The sequence below is a fragment of the Sus scrofa genome, chromosome 8 (assembly GCF_000003025.6).
Source record: "Sus scrofa isolate TJ Tabasco breed Duroc chromosome 8, Sscrofa11.1, whole genome shotgun sequence".
NCBI classification, from domain to species: Eukaryota; Metazoa; Chordata; class Mammalia; order Artiodactyla; family Suidae; genus Sus; species Sus scrofa.
In genome coordinates this window covers 44,804,314-44,831,536 of record NC_010450.4, presented here as the reverse complement: position 1 = coordinate 44,831,536, position 27,223 = coordinate 44,804,314, and positions in this window count along the sequence as shown.

Here is a 27,223-nt window from a genome sequence, read left to right as displayed (position 1 = left end):
ACCCACAGGATCCATCCGCACCCCTCATGAGGAAGGCTTGACTTTGGAACATCACCATGTGCTCCCTTTTCGGTCCATTCCATCAGGCCTTAGAAGCTCCTCCTGAGAGATTACTCTAAATGAGACAAGCATTTGCATTTTAAGCCAAGAGGAGAACAGCTGGAGAAAGTTCAATAGTCAAAAAGGAAATGGCAACTAAGATTCAGAAAAAATATTTTTTTCCCTTATAGGTTATTACAAAATATTGAGTATAGTTCCCTGTGCTATACAATAGGCTCTTGTTGGTTATCTATTTTATATATGATAATGTGTATATTTTAATCCCAACCTCCTGGTTTATTGCTCCTCTCTTTTTACCCTTTGGTAATGATAAGTTTGCTTTCTATGTCATGAGTCTATTTATAATTTCATTTATATCATTTTTTCAGTCTTTTTAGGGCCGCCCTCAAGGCATATGGAGGTTCCCAGGCTAGGGGTCGAATCAGAACTGCAGCTGCTGCCTACACCACAGTCACAGCAACACCAGATACAACCCACACCTGCGACCAACACCAAGCTCACAGCAACGCCAGATCCTTAACCCACTGAACGAGGCCAGGGATTGAACCTGCGTCCTCATGGATACTAGTCAGATTCCTTTCTGCTGAGCCACAACAGGAACTCCATTCATTCACACCATATTTTTTAGATTCCATATACAAGCAATATCATAAGATATCTGTCTTTCTCTGTCTACTTACTTAATATGATGATCTCTAGGTGCACCCATGTTGCTGCTGATAGCGTTATTTCATTTTTTCATTCCAGAAATGACATGTTTGCAAACAACATCAAGATGGACAAATCTCCTTCATTGGAAAGGGGATGGGGACTTATCCCCTTTGATCAACTATTGAAACTAAATAAAACAGCTCCTATTTTTGATTTGGTTTTTTAAATTACACCATGAAAGAATACAAGAAGAAAGAGGGTGGCAAGTTTTTAGTAAAAAAATTTAATTAATGAAATGGCCGATATACCTGGGAATGTTCTGCAGATAATAAAGAACACACAGGATGCAGGTTTGGGGCCTCACTCCTTGCCTCTTTCAGGCCTGGCACCTTCGTCTGTTCCTTTGTCTGCACATGAGAAGGGCAGCTGACTATGCCTCCGCGCCTTGCCGTCTAATAACATCCTTCCAGACTCACCAATCAGTCAGCACTTTGCTATTTTTTAAACATATCTCTAAATTAAAAGGGATTTAGATTATTGTGGTATTTTAAAATTACTTACCAATGATTTTAATGAAATAATTTATTTCTGTCAAAAAATACTTTGATTCTTCAGATTCTATCAGATGCTTTGCAGAATATTTTTTTTTGAGAACAGAATATAACAATATTACCTATGAAGAAGCTTCATTACATTTAGCCCAGTGAGATGGCTGGCTCTTATCCCCATGCCACATGCCTCTTTCCCTACCATTCAATTCTGTTGGAGGTAGCCTGGTGTCACAAGCAGTTTTCAGCTGAGAGCCACCCTTCAGAAAGTTTTTAGTATATGCCCGGTAAGCCGTCTTTACACTTCGTGCAGACTTTCTAGGGACCACTGAATTGCAATGGCAGCACAATCTTCTCAGCAGTTCTGCCCTTCATCCACTTGGCAAAAAGCAAGGGTACAATGAGGTTTCACCTCACAACAGTCAGAATGGCCCTCATCAAAAGTCCACAAAGAGGAGTTCCTGTTGTGGCTCAGTGGGAACAAATCCAACTAATATCCATGAGGACGCAGGTTCGGTCCCTGGCATTGCTCAGGGGGTTAAGGAGCAGGTGTTGCCATGAGCTGTGGTGTAGGTCACAGATGGTGGCTCGGATCTGGTGTTATTGTGGCTGTGATGTAGGCCAGCAGCTACAGCTCCGATTCAACCCCTAGCCTGGGAACTTCCATGTGCCTTGGGTACAGCCCTAAAAAGACAAAAAAAAAAAAAAAAAAAAGTCCACAAATAACAAATCCTGGAGAGGTTGTAGAGGGTGTGGAAGTGGAGTATAAACTGGTGCAGCCACTTTGGAAAACAGTATGAAATTTCCTCTAAAAATTGAAAAGAGAGTTACTAGGAGTTCTCTGGTGGTCTAATTGTTAGGATTTGGTGCTTTCACCACTGTGCCCTGAGTTCAATCTTTGGTCTGGGAACTTAGATCCCACATCAAGACTTCTGTACATCACAGCCAATAATAAATAACTGCATAAAATAAAGTAAAAACAGTGTTTACCACACAATGCAGTAATCCCACTCCTGGAAAAGACAAAAAGTTTAATATGAAAAGATACATGCACCTTAATGTTCATTGAAGCATTATTTACAATAGTCAAGACATGGAAGCAACTTAAATGTCCATTGAAAGATGAAGGGATAAAGATATGGTCATAAAAAATACTATAAAAAGAATGAAATAAAAAGTCATTTTTTTTATTAAAGAATGAAATAATGCCATGTAAAAGTCATAAAAAATGAAATAATGCCACAAAAAAGAATGAAATAATGCCAATTGCAGCAACATGGATGGACCTAGAGAGTATCATACTAAAGGAAACAAGTCAGATATAGAAAGACAAATAACATACGCCATCACTCATATGTGGAATCTAAAAAATTATGCAAATTAAGTTATTTACAAAACAGAAATATGCCCACAGATATAGAAAACACACTTATGATTACCAAAGGGGAGAAGGTGTGGGAGAGACAAATTAGGAGTTTGAAATTAGCATATATAAACTACTATATATAAAATAGCTAGGAGTTCCAGCTGTGTCACACTAGGTTAAGGATCTGACATTGCTGCAGCTGTGGTGTAGGTTGTAGCTCTGGCTTTTATTTGATCCCTGGCCCCAGAACTTCCATATTCCATGGGAGCGGCCAAAAAGAAAAAGAAAAATAAATAAATAAATAAAATTAAATGGATAAACAATGAAGTCTTACTGTATAGCACAGAGATCTCTATTCAATATCCTATAATAAACCATAATGGAAAAGAATATGAAAAATAGGGAGTTCCCGTCGTGGCGCAGTGGTTAACGAATCCGACTAGGAACCATGAGGTTGCGGGTTAGATCCCTGGCCTTGCTCAGTGGGTTGACGATCCAGCGTTGCCATGAGCTGTGGTGTAGGTCGCAGACGCGGCTCGGATCCCGCGTTGCTGTGGCTCTAGCGTAGGCTGGCAGCTACAGCTCCGATTCGACCCCTAGCCTGGGAACATCCATATGCCGTGGGAGCGGCCCAAGAAATAGCAAAAAAAAAAAAGACAAAAAAAAAAAGAAAAGAATATGAAAAATATATATATATTATTTTATACATACTGAATCACTTTGCTGGACACCAGAAACTAATACAACATAAATCGACTCTACTTCAATAAAATTTTTTTTAAAGTCCATTTTTCTTTTTTTTTTTTTTTTGTCTTTTTAGGGCTGTACCCAAGGCACATGGAAGTTCCCAGGCTAGGGGTTGAATCGGAGCTGTAGCTGCTGGCCTACATCACAGCCACAATAACACCAGATCCGAGCCACCATCTGTGACCTACACCACAGCTCATGGCAACACCTGCTCCTTAACCCCCTGAGCAATGCCAGGGACCGAACCTGCGTCCTCATGGATATTAGTTGGATTTGTTCCCACTGAGCCACAACAGGAACTCCTCTTTGTGGACTTTTGATGAGGGCCATTCTGACTGTTGTGAGGTGAAACCTCATTGTACCCTTGCTTTTTGCCAAGTGGATGAAGGGCAGAACTGCTGAGAAGATTGTGCTGCCATTGCAATTCAGTGGTCCCTAGAAAGTCTGCACGAAGTGTAAAGACGGCTTACCGGGCATATACTAAAAACTTTCTGATACTAGTCAGATTTGCTTCTGCTGAACCATGAAGGGAACTCCTAAAAGTCCATTTTTCTAACTGTATTTTTCTTAACAAAAGTTCTCCATTGAGAGGGTTGGGTTTTCCTCATTTAATTGAAAGCTGATCTTCTTGTTAGGAGATTTTCAATAACACACTTGGTTTTTCTCCTTGACATCAAAGTGTTGACAACCATTCATATCTATTGTCTGTGAAGTCCTGCCCCACCAGCTACTTGGCTTCAAGGAAAAGGTAAATGTTGCTGGAACCACACAGATGGTCTCACTCTGCATCTGTTCTAGCTATCAGCTTGCTTCCTTGCACTGCTTTTTAATCATTCCCTCCAGTCAGAAAAACATGAGACATTTGTATTCAATATTATGAGTGAAATAAGGAAATGTTTGAGGGAAATAAGGAAATGTTTCAGAGGGTGGCAGAGAGGAGACTTGCTTTTTATCACTAATTGGAGTGGTTTGTAAACATGAACAACTTAATGAAATTTTTTTATAGCTTGGGTATGTATACTTTTATGGCTACAACAAACACCTGGGGTAAAAAGCTTTTGCTCTCATGTCATGAAAACATAATATCTTTCTTGTCATTATTGAATGTAAATAACAACCTGATAAATCGGAGGTAGCCAATAAACAGCCTAACCTTGATTTTACGTTAACTTACTGAATGTATGTCCCAGATATCTTCACTGTGCCACTGAAAATTAAATCAAAATCTCATTGTAATAGACAGCAGCAGAAAAGTCAGAAAGCTTTCTACACAGCAAGCTTTCTCATGGACAATTTCTATTGAAGAGAGAATAATTTTACTAAGGCCCAAGTCTTTATTTATTACTTTTGATATATAATATTCTTAAATATTATCTGGGAATTCTGAGGTTAGTTAAAGCAAGTTTAGAAAATGGGTCACTGCAAAATTATGGGTTTGTATTAAAGTTTCTAACATTCTGGGCAACATAAATAATACTTTTATATTGGTAAATATTTCGTTACCTTTTGGATGAGATGAGGAAAGAACTTAAGCACTACTTTTTAGAAGATCATGGTTTGCATTTAAAGAGAGAAGGAAGGTCTTAGCTATCTAAAATATTATTGTTTGCGGCTGTTTTTAAAAGTTTCTGTTCATGAAACCTATAGTCACTATTTAAAAACCATGCATTATGACTAAACCAAAGACATAATATACTAAGAACTGTTTTCCCTGTTAGAAGTCACAGATGATGTAGTATAATCAAAAGTTATCATTACAATAGTTTAAAATAAATTCAAAAAAATGTTGATGAACCAGAAATATCATCTATATATAAAGGACTTCATTGACATTTGAAGTACTACATATATTCATATATCCTTACAGATAGAGACAAGAAAGAACAAAAGTTTCTACTGGTATAAAAGGAGGACACAAGTGAAAGAGAGCAGATATGCTCATATTAATGGTTTTCTATATAAAAATGAAAACGTTCTATAAGTGGGCTTGGCTGGAAGAATGTAATTAAGGTGCCATCAGGGAATCTAGGTGAAATCTAAGATATTTTTTAACTGGATGAATAATGTTTTTTGTGTTTAGAAGCCAGGAGAATCCTTTCATTTCAAATTCTAGGTTTAAGGAGCCTAATGGCCCTGCTTTACCCAGGGTACTACCCATCTTAGCACTGGAAGTGTTGCATCCTGGGAAAATCCTCAGTCCTGGGAAAAAGGGGTTATTGGTCACTTTCTCAGAGTATCTACTCAACAGCTTCAAATGGTAAATGTAGGAACCCAGCAGTTGCTTAACAACAGGCTATAGTCAGGCCCCTGGAATTAAATCCCTCTTCATTGTGCACCTGCTAGATGACCTTGTACACTTATCTGTAATGTTGAGTTCCATCATATGTAAGAGGGAGATGAAAACTAATGAGTGTAAGTAGTAATGAAGTGATATAAATGAAGCAGTCAGCACACACTGGGTTTGAAATGCATGGCCTTCTCATTCCCTATCAAACTACAGCAGAAACATAATAGATGTTATCCTGAGAGGGGCAGGGGGTGGAATGGCAAAATCAGACTTCATACTGAAGCTTCTTGAAACCACATCTTATCAATATATCCACGCTCAAGTAAACACAGAGGAATGCAATTACATAAAATCAGCCTTCTCTTTCAATCACCCAGCAAAAATGGAAAGCATACTCTACCAACAGGGCAAATAGCTAGATTTAATATAGTTAAGTAGTGTTGATGCTAAATGTCAATACTTCATATTATAGAAGAATGCTCCTTTTATTCAGGATTTCATGTTTAAAACATAAGGACAAAATAGAGATATGTCAAAGCTGACCACAGTGATTCATGCCAGATATTTTGTTCCACCATTGTCTTTTATTGGGTAAGAGAGGAGTGGGAGCAGAGGGTAGGCCAATGTAAAGCAGCCCAGGGTATCTTCCTCCTGGTCTTTTAACTGAGATGACAAGTCCAAATGCACAACAGAGGAATGGGTTTAAAAGGTAGTATGTTTATTCTGAGAAATGCATATTAATGATTACCAGATGGAAAGGAAGAAAGAAAACATTCTTATTCTACCCTGAGAGTCTAAAGAATAATTTATGAGAGCATAAAAGTGATTTCACCTTGTTATTAAGACAAATGTTTCCTAGGAACCCCTTCCTAGTGACAGCCCAGCTCCACAAGGATTGAGCAGTCACTAAACTGTGTGAGCACTCAGATAATTTTAGTCTTCACACAATCTTTCAGAATAAAAACACAACTCTTGTACCCACATGACGTTTGAAAATATATGCATTTGTTTGCAAGGTTTCAACTGATTTCAAACACTGTGAGAGTGATTATTGTCACTAAATACATGGGTGAAGTGTGCAAAGTGATTGTGTATCCTGAACATGAAATCAATAGAAAAATGTGATCTTATTACTTTTGACTCTTTAAATGGATTGAACTTCAAAATTCTGACAATAATTGGAACACCAGCTTTGAATACTTTTTTTTTTACAACTACACCTGCAGCATATGGAAGTTCCTGGGCTAGGACTCATACTCAAAGCTGCAGCTGCAGGCTTACACCATAGCCAAGACAATGCCAGATCCAAGCCAAATCTATGACTTATGCTGCAGCTTGTGGCAACTCCAGATTCTTAACCCACTGAGCGAGGCCAGGGATTGAATCTACCTCCTTGCAAACACTATGTCAGATTCTTAACACACTGAGCCACAATAGGAACTCCTGGTTTTAAATACTTTTTAACAAATGCTATTACTTAAGCTATATCTTTTTCTTTGTGGAAAAGTTTCAACAATGTCTTTCTTCAAGAAAAATATCATTTTAGTCTAAAAATAATTGGTTTTATTCTGTATTTAACATTTTAAGCAAGGATTGCATTGCTACAGGACATATTAGTATTTTTGTATTTGTGTCTTTATCCACCCATTTTGTATCATAAAAAACCTACATATACAGGAGTTCCCATCATGGTGCAGTGGTTAACAAATCTGACTAGGAATCATGAGATTACAGGTTCGATCCCTGGCCTTGCCTAATGGGTTAAGGATCTGGTGTTGCCGTAAGCTGTGGCGTAGCTCGCAGACGCGGCTCAGATCCCATGTTGCTGTGGTTCTGGCATAGGCCGGCATCTACAGCTCTGATTAGACCCTTAGCCTGGGAACCTCCATATGCTGTGGGAAGTGGCCTTAGAAAAGGCAAAAAGACAAACAAACAAAAACCTATATATACAGCTATGATCCTAGCCTGCTAATATTAAGAGTTTATAGAAGGGATATTATAAATAAGCTCTTAGATATTACCAATAAGCTTATTATAAGCGTTATTATAGAATCAGCCTTTTATATTACCTTGATTGAGAACTCAGTATTTATTTCATTTCATATATACATTTTCATTAAATTTTAATAGCATTGGCCACATAACTTGGTAGTGATCATCAGTGGTTACCCTATTTGTTTTTGTTTTTGTTTTTGCTATTTGTAATTCACAGCTAACTTAAGTAGCTATGGTGCTTCCTATGAGTAGGAAATAGTCCAAATCACCTTAAATTTTCATTCAAACACTACAAGGTTAAGGCATATCTTCCTTGAAAATTCACTATTCAGAAAAATGTATTGCAATACCTACTCAAAAGAAAAATGAATTAGTTCTCTTCACACATTTAAAATACGAACAGGAGTTCCCGCTGTGGCGCAGTGGTTAACGAATCCGACTAGGAACCATGAGGTTGCAGGTTCGATCCCTGGCCTTGCTCAGTGGGTCAAGGTTCGGCGTTGCCGTGAGCTGTGGTGTAGGTCGCAGACGCGGCTCGGATCCTGCGTTGCTATGGCTCTGGCGTAGGCTGGCCGCTACAGCTCCGATTAGACCCCTAGCCTGGGAACCTCCATGTGCCGCAGGAGCGGTTCAAGAAATGGCAAAAAGACAAAAACAAAAAAAAAATTAAATAAGTAAATAAATAAATAAAATACGAACAAACTAATGTAAGGTGTATATAATAGAATATCTACATTTTTTGAGTTACAATGGTTAAGTGGCATAGAACACACAAGACTAATCTAAGGACGATATTCCTAAAACATCATGTCTAGCTGACTCCTCACACTAAATGCAAATAAGTGCCTTCCAGACACTATTGCAAGACAATATGCTTCCACCCCATTTACAAATACTTCCAAACATTCCCAAGGAACCACGGTAACCCCACCCAGTATTCCAACAGGCATTTGGAAATGTCCTTCCAGAAGATACACACTCACTTTTTGAATAACAATTTAAATTATGTTAATGCATTGCATTGAATATACGTACCATCTATGCCTTTTTTTCCAATCTATAAACCTGTACTATCTATTCAATATACTATTTTATTCACATAGATTTTAAATGTTAAAAAAATCATACAAAATGTTTTAAATAAATATACTATGCATAAACTCTTTCTTTCATCATGCAAATGAAATTCTGATCTGGAACCAATGACATAGCAATTTTAATGGGCTATTGATATGCTAGAATAAGGATTTCTCTGCTTCTGAAGCAAAGTCCCTGTTTAGATGTGTCTTCTTCCAGGGCTGGAAATTTGTGACCTGTAACAGAAGTCAAACCTGCTTCATCACTGTCAATGATGAGCCATTCTTTTCTCATTGACTAGACAGAATCCTAGAATTATAGTGCTGTAGGGGCAAAAGAGTATTTAGAGATCACTGGTTTCAAGTTCTTCATAAACAAATTGAAAGAGCAAGTAAGGCAAATAAAATGGAAGATAATAATGGAGAAAAATGAGATTGATGATAATAACAGAGTGTAGTAACCACAGGAGTAACCTGGAGGAGGATTTGGAAGGGACCATGAATTTCATCAGTCCTTGTAGTTGCAAAGATCCTAGAGGTTAATATATGAACCACATCACTTGACTCCAAGAATCCCACCTTGCTGAAGAGGGGTTTTCAGCTACTAAACCAAAAGACTATGCTCCTGGCAGTTCCCCGGTGCCTCAGGTGTAGCCATAAAATAAAATTTTTAAAAAGAAGAATGTGTTGTTATCAAAGAAAATATGGAGTCTGCAGAGATCTGCAAAGATCCTTAAGGATCCATTGTCATCACTGCTATGGCCTGGGAACTTGCACGTGCCACAGGTGTGGGGGGAAACCTGATCTTAAACCAAAATGTTCTTGATGTTTTTCATGCTCAGTTTTCTAGCCTACAATATGAGAGTCAGATTAGGACTGGGGGGAAGTGCCCTTAGCTAGTGATGAAAAAGCATTTTTTTCCTTGAGTCTTCCCCATACGTATACTCTTAGAAACCCATTCAGAAGGAAAACCTATCTGACTGATGAGGGTGCAATTACCATGTCTTACCTCTATAATAATTTAACAGTTACTAAATTCAAAATTCATTCTCGACAAAAGTAACAAAAATGTTCAGATTTTCTTGCAAATAATGATTTTGTTTCTACTTTCTGTTTATGTAATTCTCACTGGATCAAACAACTTGATACAGAAGAGAGCCATTATATTAGAATATTTTCATAGATCAGAAAATTTTTGCTTGAGTTTTGCACATAGAGTGCCACATTCACATCTGAAAGTCAAGTGAAAATCTCATAAATGATGTGCTGTGATCATTTTGTATAATATATCCTATACTCTTCTTTAGAGTTTTTTTATACTTAATTACAGTGATTTCATAGGTAATAATAAAATTTTCAACAGATGAATTGATTTGTCCTTTTCAAAATGTATAAAGTAAGCAGTAAATAAATCAAATGTATCTCAAAGCATTAAAATGTATTACATTTTAAATAGCATTTTATAAGATTTCAGAATTAGAATAAATTTGCAAAAGATATGAAATATATTTCTGCATATTTTAAAAAAATTCAGCAGCGCATATTGAAAAGTCTACTTCAATCTAGAAGGTTTAAAAATATGTATAAACCTGGAGTTCCCCTTGTGGCTCAGTGGATTAAGAACTCAACATAGTACCCATGAGGATGCAGGTTCAATCCCTGGCCTCACTCAGTAGGTTGATCCAGTGTCGCCACAAGCTACAGTGTAGGTCACACAAGTGGCTCAACAGTAGATCCAGTGTTGCATCTGCTTTCGGTGGCTGTGGCATAGACTGACACCTGCAGTTCCAATTCTAGATGAATATACAGATATAGTATAAATGAACCAGAGTAAATGAACCAGAGTAAATGAACCTTTAGTTAAATGAACCAGAGTAGTAAAGATTTTCATTAAAACTATATCTAACTAATATAGATAGTTTTTTTGGTAAAAAAATTTTAAATCAAATGTTTGTTTTGTATCAAGATTTATAATATATCTGTGACCCCAAGTAAGAAAACATTTTGTCAAGGAATCATAATATACAAACAATTTAACCACCCAAGTCTCTCTGTGTTTTGTTCTTACCTGTATTCCCAAACACCTTAGTTGAGATAACCTCTTGACCTTTGATGATGAAAAATGAAGAAAAGGATAAATTGTTCATTTTAATCCAAACAGAGCAAAATTTAAATATCTAAACCTATTTTTGGTATTGGATTATAAAAATATAATGTCTGAGGATAGGATAAGAGCCAATTTTCAGAACAGTGAAGGAGTAACAGAGCGACACATAAGGAACTCCAATTACCATGCTTATGAAATGAGTGCTTGCTGGAAAAATTCCTTTGAGGCTGTCCATTAAAAATTCAACATATATAATGAAACTTGCATTTATAGAATTGTGGAATAAAGTTAATAAACTGGGAATAATTATCACTAATGTAGACATTTTTCATCATTCATTTTTCAAAATATATAGACATGCCACTACATTGAAAATGTGATTTAATTTATGAACAAATAATGCACAAAAGACTTTGCTATATAATTTACAGAACTGAGGTCTATTAAGTCTAACTGTGCTATTATACCACTTAGGATCACAGTCACCTTATTGATTTTCTTTCTAGAATATGTCCATTGATGTGAGTAGGATGTTAAAGTCTTCAACTATTCTTGTATTCTAATCAATTTCTCCCTTTATGTCAGTTAATATCAGTTAATATTTTTTTATGTATTTGGATGCTTCTGTATTAGATCCATATACCTTGATGAGTGTAAAATCTTCTTGTATCGATCCCTTTATCATTACATAGTGTCTTTCTTTTCCTTTCTTTATGGCCTTTATTTTAAAGTCTATTTTGTCTGACATGAGTAGTGTGACCCCTGCTGTCTTGTAATTTCCATTTGCATGAAATATATTTTTCCTTCCCCTCACTTTCAGTCTATACATGTCATTTCCCTAAGGTGGGTCTCTTACAGGCAGCATATGGTAGGCTTTATTTATTTGTTTAATTTATCCAATCTGCCACTCTGTGTCTTATGATTGGAACATTTAATCTGTTGACATTTCAGGTAATTGTGGATAGTCAAGTGTTTATTGCCATTTTAAATGTTTTTTTCCTGATTGATTTATTTCTCATTCTATTCTAAATGATACTCTTGCTAGGTAGAGTATTCTAGGTTGAGATTTTTTCCCTTCCAAGACTGAGTATATTTTGTTTTGTTTTTGTTTTTTTAGGGCAGCACTTGCAGCATATGGAAGTTCCCAGGCTAGGGGTCAAATTGGAGACACTGTCTTCTGTCCTGCAATGTTTCAGTAAAGGAATCAGCTGATAGCCTTAATGGTGTTTCCTTGTAATTAACTCTTTGTTTTTCTCTTGCTGCTTTTAGAATTCTCTCTTCATATTTAATATTTGATATTTTAATTATTATATATCTTAGTGTAGGTTTGTTCGTGTTTATCTTGTTTGAGACCCACTGTGTTTCCTGTACCTGGAATTTTTCCTTCTTTAAGTTTGGGAAGTTTTCACAGCTGTAATTCCTTAAAGTACATTTTTGATTCCATTTTCTCTTTATTCTCCTTATGAAATCCCTATCATGTGTAGATTGGCATGCTTTGTATTATCTCATTGGTCTCTTACATTGCTTTCATTTGGCTTTCTGTCTGCTATTTTGATTGGGTGATTTCCATTATCCTATAATCCAGATCACTTATTCATTCTTCAGCATTATTAATTCTGCTATTTATTACCTTTAGCTCAGGTTTCATTTTGGTCTAATTTTTCTTGTCTCCTCATTGTTACTTTTTACAGTAATCTGTATTTCTATTGATAGCCTTTCTTAATTCTGTCAATATTTTTATTATCTCTTCTTTAAATTTGGTGTCTGTTAGATTGGAGAGGTCTGTTTCATTGTTTGTTCTTTCAGAGAAGTACTCTTGACCATTTACCTGGGAGAGGTTGCTCTGCTTCTTCATGTTACTTATATTTCTCTGGTTGTGTTTAGGAAAAACAATTTTCTTTGAAGGCTATTTATATGTGGAAGCATCCTGGTGTAGCTTGTATAGGTTTACTATTTTTTATGTGAAGACTGTTTTTAGTATTTATGCTATCTGCCTCTTTCCTCAGTGTGTGCAGGCTGTTATCCCTTTCATAGCGGGTATGTGGATGTGGTAGATGTGGCATTTTATGTGTGTTCTTGGCGCCTGAGATGGTGGAAGCAGCAGTTGGAGTCTACTCCCAGATCTCACAGTGGCGGTGTGGCTCACACCCACCTCCAGATCTCATGAAAGCAGTGTCCTGTCTCCTGAGGGTGTGATCATGGGAAAAGTGGCTTCTGTATCATTTCCCCTCCCCTGATGTGCCTCTCAACAATGGTGTCTCTCACCTCTGGTCGGCCCAAGCTGCTTCTGTGTACATCCCCAGTTGCAGCTGCTCCACACTTCAGCCCTTTCAGGCTGTTTCTGCATAGCCATCCCTAGTCCTCTCCTGGAGTCTGACCTTCAAAGCCCATGCTTCAGCTCCCAGCCCCCTCTCCCCACCTCCACACCAGCAAATTCACATCTCAGGATGGTGAGCACAGGTGGTGGCACTGACCATCTATGTCTATACAGGTCTCCCTTTGTTCTGGCTGCTGCAAACTGGTCACTGCACTTTCCTGCAAGACTCCAAAGCTGCCCCTCTGCTCTGGCTGATCTTTCCACTGGTGAGGGAACTTTTCAGGGTGCAGGAAACTCTCCTCTTTCATAGGTCCCTCCCAGGGGTGCAGGTCACATCCTAATTCCTTTCTCTCATTTTTTTTCTCTCTCTTTCTGTCCTACCCATTTATGTAAAGATTTTCTTGCCCTTTCAGAAATCTGAGGTCTTCTGCCAGCATTCAGTAGGTATTCTCTGAGGACTGTTCCACATGCAGATGTACTTACGATGTATCTGATATATCTGTGGGATGAAGTGAGTTCCACATCCTACTGCTCCACCGTCTTGATCACTGAAAATCCCAAATAGTAATTTTCTGTGTCTCTAATGAATGGAAACTTCACATAACATTTAATGCTGCTACAGTGGATGTGCCATTGTAGCAATAACTCTGTCCAATGGGAGACACAGCAGGCTCAAGCCTCAAATGGCAGGTCAAGTCACTTTTACCGACAAAAGTGTACAAAGCTTCCTCTTTTTCTGCTGTAATGTGGAGAACACAGTATAAGTTACAACATAAGCCAGCAGCTAAGAATGAAATGAAGCAAAGTGGACACTGAGATATGAAGTCCTTAGCCCCCCAAAGATTCACTTTTGTTTTTAGGTCCTCACAAACAGGAAAGGAAAACTGGAGTTCCCATTGTGGTTCAGTGGGTTAAGAACCCAACTAGCATCCATGAGGATGTGCATTCAATCCCTGGCCTCATTCAGTGGGTTAAGGATCTGGCATTGCCTCAATCTGTGGTATAGGTCACAGATGTTGGTTGGACCCTGCATTGCTGTGGCTGTGGCATAGACTGGCAGCTGCAGCTCCAATTTGACCCCTAGCCTGGGAATTTCCATATGCTGCAGATGTGCCCCTCCAAAAAAAAAAAATGAAAGAAAAAAAGAATCTGAGGTGAGCAGTGCACAGTGCAGAAATGATCAAAGGAAGTAGCCCTCTAAGCCAGGCCACTGGAGGAAATGCTCCATCAGAGGCTGAACCTGAAGCACTTCAATCTAAGAACATGATTCGCCTCACACAAAAACAGGGGAAACTTGACCTCACAGGCCAAAACAATCTAGCAAAGCTTACCTACCAACAGCCTTGGCTCATGTTTTTATCAGGTCCTTAATGAAGAGAAGTGGAAAGCTTGTGTCAGAGTCCCACACTTACCACTGGTTGTTGTATATAAATTATGTGTGTATTAAAGGTATAATTTTCAAATAATTGAATAGAATGTGTCTTGTCTCTAAAATTAAGATTTTTTTTCATAACTCAACAAGTCCTTTATAATAGTCACAAGGTTCCAAATGTTTAAAAAGTATGCAGTCCATATATTACTTGTGAGTGAATATCTGAAACACAGAATGCCAATGAACAACTGCAGTTAAGGTTATGATGCACAGAAAGGACAAAACCAACTGAGGAGTGTGCCTTAAAGAGGACTGCTTCATAGCACTACTGACAACTCTTTATTCTACAGTAGACACCATTAAGATAAGAAAATAGGAGTTCCTATTGTGGCTCAGGGGGTTAAGAACACAATATAAGTGTCCATGAGGATGTGGGCTCACTCAGTGGGTTAAGGATTGGGTGTTGCCATGAGCTGTGGTGTAGGTCACAGATGTGGCTTGGATCCAGTGTTACTGTGGCTATAGTTTAGACCTCAGCTGCATCTCTGATTTGACCCCTAGCCTGAGAATTTCCATATGCCCAGGGGAAAAAAAAAAAAAAGAAAGAAAATATACTGAGAAAATGATATCTTGTTTTTGAGAAATATCTACACCACATTTTTCATATACTCATTCTTTTACATAATAAAATAACTATATATTCTTATACAAAACAATAGATGAAATTGCAAAAAATACAATATTATTGTATTTTATTAAAGTTTATCCAATCACCTTTGAAGAAATTAAGTATAATTTCCACATGATTAATCTATTTTCTTTCATATGTTCTCATTTAGAATTCATAATTCAAAAATGAAAATTCCCTAGGTACTTAGATATTCACTCAGATAAGATGGATACCTGGATTTTCTAATTTTCCCATTGGACCAAACTGATAAATAAATTGCAAATTAATGAGTATATGTCTTTATAAAACTACAACACCCAAATATCAACACAACAAAATCCAGAGGGAGTAGAATGATCAACTCCATATTTCCTAAGTCAGTCTTATGAAAATAAATACTAACTTTGCATTGGGTTTCAGAATATCAAATATGCAGTCTCAGAAAAGGAGTGGGAACAGAGATTTAAAAGAGAGGGAGCAAGAGAAAGGAAAAGAAACAAAAGAAAAGAAAAAGAAAAAGTAAGAGGAGACTAAAAATCAATGTGAAAAGTCTAAAATTCTCAAGAGTTTTAATAGTAACCAGAGTAACAAAACCTGTGTCACATGGCTGGCAACATAGGTAATAGGCTAAAATAACAGGGAAAAAACTCTAGAACAAGGGTAACATTAGGTTGAGATCCATAAGTGTATTTTATTTTCCTCTGACCATAAGACATATGGAGTTATGATTTTAAAGAGAAAATAGAGGAAGTTCAGTTCTCTGTTTCCTGTTCTATTTTTAGTTCTCTTGCATTTTATTTTAATTTAATTATTTTTTAATTGAAGTGTAGTTGATTTACAATGTTGTGTTAGGTTCTGGTGTATATCAAAGTGACTCAGTTACAGGTACATACACACATATACACACATATGTACATATATATATATATATATATATATATTCTTTTTCAGATTCCTTTCCATTATAGATTACAAGATATTGAGTATATAGATGGCTATGCTGTATAGTAGGTCCTTGTTGGTTTGCTTCACATTCTATTCCATTTCCATGTCCTGTTTCTTATCTTTTCTGATGCTCCAAAATTTACTAAAATAAGATGTAGAACATATCAGTTCCCTCAAAACACAGCCCGTGTCTAATGGAATGTTTACAAATCAACTTCCATTTAAACTAACAACAATACATCAACAGGAATAAAAACAAAATTACAGTAACTATAAAGGTAAATATTTGCATTTGATACATTTTGTATATTCAGATATACAGATGGCTTCTAGAGTAGACATATATTTTGAAAGGTGATTTCTTTGTTAGTGGAAACTATCTCACACATGTGCTTGAGTAAACTCTCTCTCACACACACATACACACACAAGCATATGTGGCAAAAGAAATGCAAAGCAGAGCTATTATTAATTTTTAATGACAAATGGGAGTACAGAAGTCTTTGATCTTTGCATGCCATCCACAGGATAGACTGGTATTTAATGTAGTTCAGGAAAATAAAGCAAATCAAAGTAAAATACTTTTAATTAGTGGTTTAACTATGTGATTAATGATGCTTTTTTAAAGAAAATGCCTGAACCAGTAAATGAAAAACTCATTATTTACAAAAGCTGGTTTCTTCCACTTAATGACTTCTAATAGGCAGATAAATTGAATAACAACGTATGAAAACTATTAGCCTGAACATTTTCACAGGGAACAAAATAGAATGTTGTGTTTCAGCTTGTTAATCAACTAATCTTAAAATAATGAAACAAACAACATTATAAAAAGGCTTCTGTTAAAATGGCATGTGGCTAGCTTTTAAACAACTACACAACAGAGCTGAACTTTATTTGCATAAAAGAATAATCTGTACTAAAATGAAAAGCATTTACCAAAAGATTAAATCAGCCCTTGAAAACACATTCTGGTTTTCTTTATGCTTTATTTATTTGGAAGCAACTGCAACTCTATTTGAAATGTCTAAATAATAAATTTCATCCCAAGAAAAGATGTCAAATAGGTCTTTAAATACCTGGTTAAAAATACTGAAAGTACACAGAAATTCAAGACACCACTATCTTAAAATCAATGAAATGGGGACTTTATCAGTAGGATAGAATTATCAGAAACTTGGCCTCAGGGTCAGCTGAACTTTGTGTGACTCCAGCTTAGAGTTTCACAGATGAATGTCCTTGACTGGATCCTGAATATTCCTGAGCCTCAGTAGACTCATCTATAAACTGCACATAATAATATTATCTTTCAAAGAGTTCTCATGAAGCATGAGGTAATGCACATATTAGCTGTAGATGCTGGTTTTATTAACCTTAACTATTGCTGTACCAACCAAATGTGTTTAATAGCTTTACCACTAATCGTGCTTATCACTATGTGTAGACCCCAAAAGCAAAGATGGCAATCATCTTCTTTGAAAATTTAACCAATTTCCCCTATGCTGTTTGTACAAACATGTTCTCAAAATAAAATGTAAATATGACTGTTGCCATCAGAATTTTCCTAAGGTGACCCTCTATCATCCATGATTATAGAATTGGGTGAGGGCTACAGTAATATGTCTTCATTTCACTCTTGGAGGAATATTTATTTAGAGTGAAATAGTAATTATTTGATATAATTGAATAAACTAGCAAACTTTTCATTGGAACAGGTTTTTCTTGGTTTTGGGAAGTGTGGAAAGTGTTTTTCCCTTCTATTCCCATCTACTGAAATATTACTCGTTTTTCAAGGAATAAATGCTTTTTTTTCCCAAAAAATGATTTATGTCAATACTCAAATGAGGATCCCTTTGTGGCTTAGCAGGTTAAGGACCAACTACTTTGTCTCCGTGAGAATGCAGATTTGATCCCTGGCTTCCCTCAGTGGGTAAAGGATTTGGCATTTCTGCAAGCTGTGGCGTAGGTTGCAGATGCAGCTTGGATCCAGTGTTGTCATGGCTGTGCATAGGCCTGCAGATGCAGCTCTGATTCATTCCCTAGCCAGGAACTTCCATATGCTGTAGGTGCAGTTGTTAAAAGAAAAAATAGATACTGAAATGAAATTAGATTATGCTTTTTCCTCTGATGCCATAGTGAGTCCCTTGTGACTCTGTTTGGCCCTTTCTCCCTTCTGTTCCTCTTACAATTGTCTTACTTGTGTATGTGATCTAAACAGCTTCTGACGGTTTCTTCACTCCCCACCCCGATGGTTCTCAAGGACAGGCTAGACATGGTCCAGCTCTTACTTCCTTCTCTAGTCTTTCCCTGCATCATTTCCATGGCTCAGGCTTCAGCTCACCACTCAAACCTGGACCAGAAATGTCTGGAAGACCCTGTTCTGGTTCTTCATGTGGCTCTTCTCATCCTTCTGGCTTCAGTTCAAAAGTTGATCCTAAAGAGAGGATTTCTCTGACCAGATTTTCAGAGTATCCAAGCCACCATCCTCTGTCACTCAGACCATAACTGTAGCTTTACTATGGACCCCTGGGAACAAAGATTATTTTCTCCCTTTGCGATTTAGATGTCTTTGATTCTTTACATTTGTAGTTGCTCTGGCTGGGACTTCATTACTTTATTGAATACAAGTGGAAAATGTGAGAATCCTTGTCTTGTTCCTGATCTTATAGAAAAAGCTTTTTCGTTCACCATTGAATATAATGTTTGTTTGGGGTTTTTCATACATGAGATTTATTATTATAAGGTAGACTGCTTCTGTTCCTAGTTTGACCCATTTTATCATAAATTTTGTCAAATGCTCTTTCTGCATAATAGAGATGATCATGTGGTGTTTCTCTATTTTATTAATGTGGTTTTCTACACTGATTTTTGTATGTTGAACCATCCTCACATTCCAGAAATAAGTCTTTTCTTGGCCATGGTGTATAATCTTTTTCATATGCAGTTGAATTTGTTTTTTGTGGAGTTTTGTTGAAGATTTTTACATCAATATTATACAGGATATTGGCCTGTAGTTTTCTTTTCTTGTACGGTGTTTTTTTCCTGGCTTTTGGTAAGACTAACATCAAAGAATGAGTTAGGAAATTCTTCCTCCTCTTCACTTTCATAGAATAGTGTGGGAGGAACTTGCATTAATTCTTCTTTAAACGTTTGGTAAACTCCAACAGTGAAATCATATGGGTCCAAAAAGACTTAACACAGGATAAACAGAGATGAACACAGGATAAACAGAGATGAACACAGGATGAACAGATAAGTCACTGGTACTCCATCCCAGTGATGCCCTAAAAGGAAGTTGTGATTTCTTGGTGGGCTTGGATCAAACAAAATATAGTTAGGCACTTTAGTTTGATGCTTTATGGCAAAACCTCCCATTACACATAAAAAACTTAAGGTCAAGTTGGTAAATTGAAAAGTGCTGTTTTGTGAGTTTATTCAATGACTAATTCTCATCATAAGCTGTGGAAGCCTAATTAAGAGCACAGTTGCACTCATTACAATTTAATGTTTGGCAATTCTTAAGAGCTGAATGAAGTGAACAGAGAGATAAAGCTGTCCTTTCTCTGACAAAAATAAAGTGTGTTTTTACCTAATATGAATTCTATTTCCAAGCAGTGTAATAAAATTCTGTGATGTGATTAACTTCCTTTATTATGCAGGTCAGGACGTCATAGCATTAACTTCTCTACTTTCCCATCTTTGATGTAACACAGATGAAATGGCATTAATTTATGGATCTGAATATCTGGTTCAATACAAGAGGAACCACTTTTCCTCAGTTGTTTGGTCATACTTACATTTTTATGGGTCACTTTGGACTCCTCTATAGTCTAATGGAATAGTAAAAATAGTGCCTTATAGTGAGTCCTTAAATATATTTGTTCCAGATATTGAATTAATCATGAAGGGAAAAAAATTGATCCTAGTGATTCAAAATTTTTTTGAATTTTGAAAATAGTAATTGTCTAAATTCCTAGAGTAAATAGTAAGCATTATATCCTTGAATGAAAATTAATTTACTAAAGATGGGCTCATGCTTTTTGATGAGTCTATTTTTAATCATGTCAGTAACATTAGAAACACTCTAAATATTTCTATTATTTACTATGGTAACAAATTAAATTTAAAGAGTACAGAAATTAAGTTTTAAAGATCATAAAACTAGATAAATCACAAATACATTTTTGTTTAAAATCTTTGTCTAACTCAATCTATGAGCCTGGATATACTTTCCCAACAGTACATATATTTTTTTAATAAATCATGTTTGCAAAGTGCCTTAACAAATTCTGTAAAGATGGCAGAGTAGATACTAGTATTTCATTTTACAGAAATAGATGTCCTCTTTAAAACTGTATTTCAAAAATGATAAAAATTCACTTTTGAATCAAAACTTCCCAAATGGCAAAACAGTTTCAATCACTTGTTATTATTATTATTATTTTTTAGGGCCACACCCATGGCTTATGGAAGTTCCCAGGTTAGGGTTGAATCAGAGGTACAGCTGCCAGCCTATACCATAGCCACAGAGGCATGGGATCTGAGACTCATCTCTGACCTACACCACAGCGCACAGCAACACCAGATCCTTAATCCACTGAGTGAGACCAGGAATCGAACCTGAATCCTCATGGATAGTAATCAGATTCATTACCACTGAGCCACAACAGGACATCCACTTGTTAATATTTAATTAATGTTTATTTGGACCAAAATTATATTTTTCAGGTTGTCAAAGCAAATCATATTTTTTTCAATCCCTTGAAAATGGATTGGAGTTTACAACTGACATAACTTTAAACATTTTTGATTTTCAAAGTTAATGACTATTTAGTAACTATACCGGACATAAGTTTTGGATGTTCATTACAGAATTTTGGTGTATTGACTTACCTAAAATTCCTTTGGAAAGATTAAAAAGTATCCATATAGAAATACCGTATTACATAATATTATTTCAGAGGTGAAAAAGGTTACAGTATTTACAGGAATAGTATTTTTGGTCTATTTTTAGGCAATAGAACCAAAGCAACTTCATATTAGAGGAAATGTTACAGAATTCTGATTGTTTCAAGTTGTGTTTTGTCAGGAGAATCTTCTGAAATGAAGATCAGAGCAGAGGACGTTTCTTAGTGAAATGCAGCCCAAAAATGTCGTAATTGATTATAAGTGGAGCTTTAGGCCAAGGAAGGCCTTCAAAGGACCACTGTGTTAATGTGTCATGGCACGGAGGGTGTCCCAAGAAGGAGGTCAGACCCAGGACAAGGCGGTTATCTTCTACTGAAGCAGCAAGCAGAGGGCTGACACCAGCAGGTAGGCTTCAGGCTGCAGGGGTCATAAGCCCCTCAGTCCCCAAGGGAGAGATGTTTGAATAGAAGACAACTTTGAACTTCATTACTGTGTTCATTACTGTGAAATTCTAATGACTGATGTGGCTGAAGGCTGCTGAGAAGTGGGTGATTACCATTTACCTCACCCCTCTTGTCTTTTAGGTGGTCACAGTTGTGGTTTATTGAGTCTGGTGCAGTTTGTGTTTCTCACACTTCATTTCCTAAGACAGTGCTGTTATATTTGCTATTGTGTTTCACAGCTGTCTGTGCCTAGCCATGCCCCCACTCCAGCCCATCCCCTCCCTCTCCCTCTGCTAATATCTGCACGTGCTAAATTTCTCCCAAGCCTCCCTAGACCACTCTGTCTATGCATGACTCGCTGGAGAAGGGACAGCGAACCACCATGCCCCCTTCTCTCAGCACTCCATCCAGAACTGAAACTGACAGCACTTATGATTTGAACCATGCCAGAACCGAGATTGGGACTTGAACGCATGTTCTGGGACTTGAACCCAGCCTAAACCCAGATTGGGACTTGAACACATGGTTTTAAATTAGAATCACTCACCCAGTATTTGAATTTACTGAGGTTCAGGTCCTTTGTGCATCAGTGAAGAAGGAATTCAGTAAGAGACAAAACTATAGGCAAGAAATAGATTTACTTAGATAAAATACTTGTAAGAGATATAAGTGGGCAGGCAAGGAGGCTCTGCCCCGAGGATTAGGTGGGCTACAGTTTTATAACCCAAGGGGAGTGGGAGTGGGAAAAGACCGCCTCTTCATCTTTCTTCAAGTAGTAGCTCCTCCTAAGCATCCTGTAAGAGAGCATTTGACCCGACAAGGTCAAACCAGGACAGTTTGACCTGAGGCATATATCATGCCTCCACTAGCCAAGCAAGCCTTCCTCATTCTGATGGCTTTCTTGAGCAATTATTAACTTACAGTTGTCTCCCAAAGTTCCCTAGGTTTCCCTCTATCTATGGTCCCTTATAGGGAATTCTACAACTACCTGTGTAACTAACTATCCTGCTCCATCCTTATCAGAAACAGGAACTGCCTTGGACTATATGTCATAACATCTTATCCCCAGGTGGCCGGTGCTTTGCACCACTATCCAGTTTCCCATGGAATAAGCTTCAAGGACCCACAATGGGAGCTCTCATGGTAGCACTGGCTGCCTCACCTTTCCTGGCTCAATTTTCCTTTCTTCCCCTGTACTTTCCTGAACCTCCCCAAACAACTGCTATCACTTGTATCCTTGATTCAGTGTCTTCTGGGGAATCCAAACTAAGATTTTATCTTTTCATTCAATAGTTTTAGGAAACAGCTTAGGGCAAACCAAAAGGATCCTGGAATTAGACTACACTGCTGGGATTCGGATATGAAATTCTCCACACATTTGCTCCAGGATTTTGAGCAAATTAGCTAAAGTATCTAAGGCTTTGTTTCCTAAACAGAGAGTCAGCCAAATTCAAGGTTAAGGAAGAATCCTCCAGACAGCCACGTCTGCCTAAGTACTGCAGTGAGACTGCCAAAATGTCAAATCCTCATAACCCCACCCCTCACTTAATGCATCAGCAGGCTGCCTTCAGAATTGATAATTTGCTAGAACAATACTCAAGAGCTCAGAAAAGTTACATAGACTTAGTACTGATATATTTACTGATTATTAGATACAATTACTATTATAGTTTTATTATAGTCAGAAGATACAAGTAAGAACTAGCCAAAGTAACAGCTGCATAGTGGGATCTGGGAGAGCTGCAGATGTGAGCCCTCCTCATCCTCAGGTATGTGCACAGACTATAGTCAACCCAGGGAGTTCACCAGACCTCAATACTCAGAGTTTTTATTGACATTTCATTGGGTGGGCATGGCTTGTTGAATCATTGCCATGGGGTTGAATTCAACTTCCATCTCCCTTCTTCCAGCAGACTGAGCTGATATCACCTGGCCAAAGCCCTAACTCTCTAATCACATGATGAGTCTTCCTCATTAGTATAATAACAGTCATCTCATTGGCATAAACAATCTGGTGTGGTTAAGGCCCACCACAGATAACTAGGACGCTCTAATCACCTAGGAAATTCTAAGGGTCTAGCAGATAATTTCTAGTAACTGGGAACAGATGCCAGACTTCTATTTGGACCAAGGCCAAATTTTTAATATGCATTTTCTAATTTATAAAGTGAGTTTAATGGCAGCCTTGTATATTGGATTTTGTAAGGATTAAATGAGTTTTACATATAAGTTACTTGTACAATTCATGGCAAAGTCCTGCAAATTTTAAAATATACATATATATTTTTATGATTATGTTTTCTTTATGTGCCAGTTATATTTCCTTTACTTCTTTGACAACTGCATGTAAGAGCCTTTATAGGTAAATTTGTAGAAGGATATTCACATATTTGCAAGCAGAGCTGTAGAAGCAATCTAGGATTTGATGACAGAAAAATTAAGGTCTAGCTGATTTTCCCAAAGACAAATTAAAGGTGAAAATAAATAAGAAACAGTAATTTATGATACTGAGTGAGTCTGTTAAGTGCAGATCACCATTCAAAATGAAACTGAGAAAAACGGGGAATATTTCAGAAAGTGATTACTAGGTTCAAATGTAAATAAAATGAATTTTTTCTACTTTAACTTTTTTCAAGTTATGGAAGAAAAATACTTTATTCTCATTTGTTTTTTTTCTTATATTACACTGAAACATAAAAATAATGATCAGTATGTCCAGGTATTACTGACCACAAAATTACTTTAGACTATGCATCTGAGAAAAATAGTTACTTATCCAATGTGCCAACTCATCACACATGCAATACCTGTGCTATGGGAAAATAAATGACTAAAATATAAATGGAGGCTGGAAATTTCACAGATGAAGCCAGTGCAACAATTCTCATTAACCTCTAAACTAAAATGTTCTATGAAACCAATTTGTGTCCTGCCAGAACTGCATGTTTAATATTCTCTCTATAACTTTAATTTGTTCTTTATCTTTTCTCCACAGACCTCAGTATGAAAATTAGAAATTATGCATTACCATTATAAGTTTAATCTTTAACTCTATCTGGCTGTTGTTCACCTTGGACTAAAATATAGAGTGATATATAGGGAATGAAATTAAAAAAATTTTTTTTTCTTTTTAGGGCTGCACCCACAGTATATGGAAATCCCAGGCTAGGAGTAGAATCAGAGCTACAGCTGCAGGCCTACACTACAGCCACAACAATGTCAGAACTGAGCTGCATCTGTGACTTACACCACAGCTCATGGCAATGCCAGATCCTTAACCCACTGAGCAAGGCCAGGGGTAGAACCCACATCCTTATGTACCAGTCAGGTTCATTACCACTGAGACACAACAGAAAGTCCAGAAAAAAAGCATTTTTAATGAATGTTCATTTGTTTTGCATGTAATTTGTATATATGATAATGTTCCCAGTGATTTTAAATAACGAATGTTTCATTAATTAGGTCACAAAATAGAAAATAAGTTAAATATTATTTTTCTTATGACTGGAGTTTCCCAATGAATAAAATAAAACCATGAATCTGAGATGTACCCATGCCAGTATCAATCCACAGTGTAGCCAGAGTTTGACTCAGGAATAATATGGACACATGCATCTGCAAAGTTCTCTTTGTTATGTTTTCATATACATAAAATAAAGTCTCTCACCACTGACATTTAACACACCCTGAAAGAGCTCAGGGTGGAGATCAGGAGTGAGGACTCTGTGCTCTGGGAAAACTGGCTGGACAGGTCTTCAGATAGATATTTTCATAAGGAGAATTTAGGAGCCCAATTCTTGCATCCCTCTTATAGATAGAAAAGCACAAGAATAACTAATGGAGATATCTGCTCCTCATGACTGGCAGGAACCTTCTTGTGACTAGCAGTAACCGTCTATCTAAATATGTGCTTAATTGCTTAATTGCCTGAAACCCCCTTCACCAAAATCACACATGCTGACCTCTTCGTAGCAGTTCCTCAAAGCTGTCTGAGAGGTTGTCTCGCAGGCTATAGTCCTCATTTCGTTCCAAATAAAACTTAACTCACAACTCTCACATTTGTGCTTTTCTTTTTTTTTTTTTTTTTTTTTTGTGTGTGTGTGTATGTCAACACCACTAATTTTGTTTTTACATATTTTGACTCAAATGATAGAAATATAAATTTCTATACTGTACTCAACTTCAAATGATACAAGGAGCTTGGATAATTTAATTCTGATATTCACATTATGGTGATCATTTATTTTAGTTTTACCTTCATTTCTTTGACCCTATGAGATACTGTTTTATATACTCAATGTTTGTTGAAATGTGTCCTCACATTTACCATTTACTTGCTCATCATTGCTTTTTGCATATCAGACCTCTCAACTAGGATCACTTTTAGGGTGGCCAGAGGCTAGAATATAGGCTTTTACTTAAGGTCTGAAAATGTCCCAGTTTTTGCTTACATAAAAATGCCATCATTTTACTCTCATGTCTGAAATACCAGTTAGCTGATTATACAGTTCTATTTTGTGGCTATCTTCTTTCAGAATTTTGAAGTAGTCTTCCGGTTTCTATGGAAAAATTAGCTGACAAACCAATTGTTATTTCTTTGATTGTAATCAGTCAGTTCTCCATGGTTCTTCTTAAGAACTGTGTCTTTGGTGAACTGAAGCTTTGCTGCAACATGCCTGGGTCTGTATGACCTATAGGCTAGGTGAAGTCTGCTGTTCTCAACTTCGGCACCTCTGACACTTTAGGCTGCATAATTCTTTGTTGTGGATGCTGTCCTGTATCTCCTAGGATTATTAGCAGCATCCTTGGCTTCTACTGAGTGGAGGCCTTCAGTGTGACCCAGCTACGTCAACCAAAATTATACCCATCATTGACAAATATCCCCTGGAAGGTAAAAATCACTCCTCAGTAAGAACTGCTCAACTAGCTTAAACTACGTTAAAAAAAAAAAAAAAAAAAAAAAAAAAAAACTTCCAATTTCAACTATTTTATCTTGAAAGAAAAATCTCTCAAGATTACCCATTCTCTTTCTTCTGTTACAGTTGACCCTTGAATGACAAGTGTTTGGACTTCATAGGTCTACTTAGACCCCATTTTTTTCCAGTGAATATAGTAATTCACAACCCCAGGCTGGTTGGACCTGTGGCTGTGGAACTGCAGACTGGGAAAGACAACTATTGATCTTTGTCATCCACCATCTTAGTATCCACCTAGAGTTCAGGATCCGATATCCCCAGGTGACCAAGGGACAACTGTATATACTAACTAAATAACCCACTGGTAATTTTCTCTCCTGAGTGCCTTTCTCACATTGAGTACCATGGTGAAATACTCAAATCGAATTCTCCATAAATGTTTTTCTTTCAAGATTTAGCTCTCTTCATAAATTCATAAATTGGCATTCTGGGGGGAATATTAGTTTCTAATAGATCCTCTTTTTTTAAGAATTTTTTATTATGGTTGGTTTACAATGTCCTGTCAATTTTTGCTGTACAGCATAGTGACCCATTCATTTATATATATATATATATAACACACACACACATTTTCTTTCTCTCACATTATCCTCCATCATGTTCCATCACAAGTGACTACATAGAGGTCTCTGTGCTATACAGCAGGATCTCATTGCTTATCCACTCCAAATGTAATGGTTTGCATTTATTAACCCCAAATTCCCAGCCCATCTCTCTCCTTACCCCTTCCCCTTGGCAACCACAAGTCTACTTTT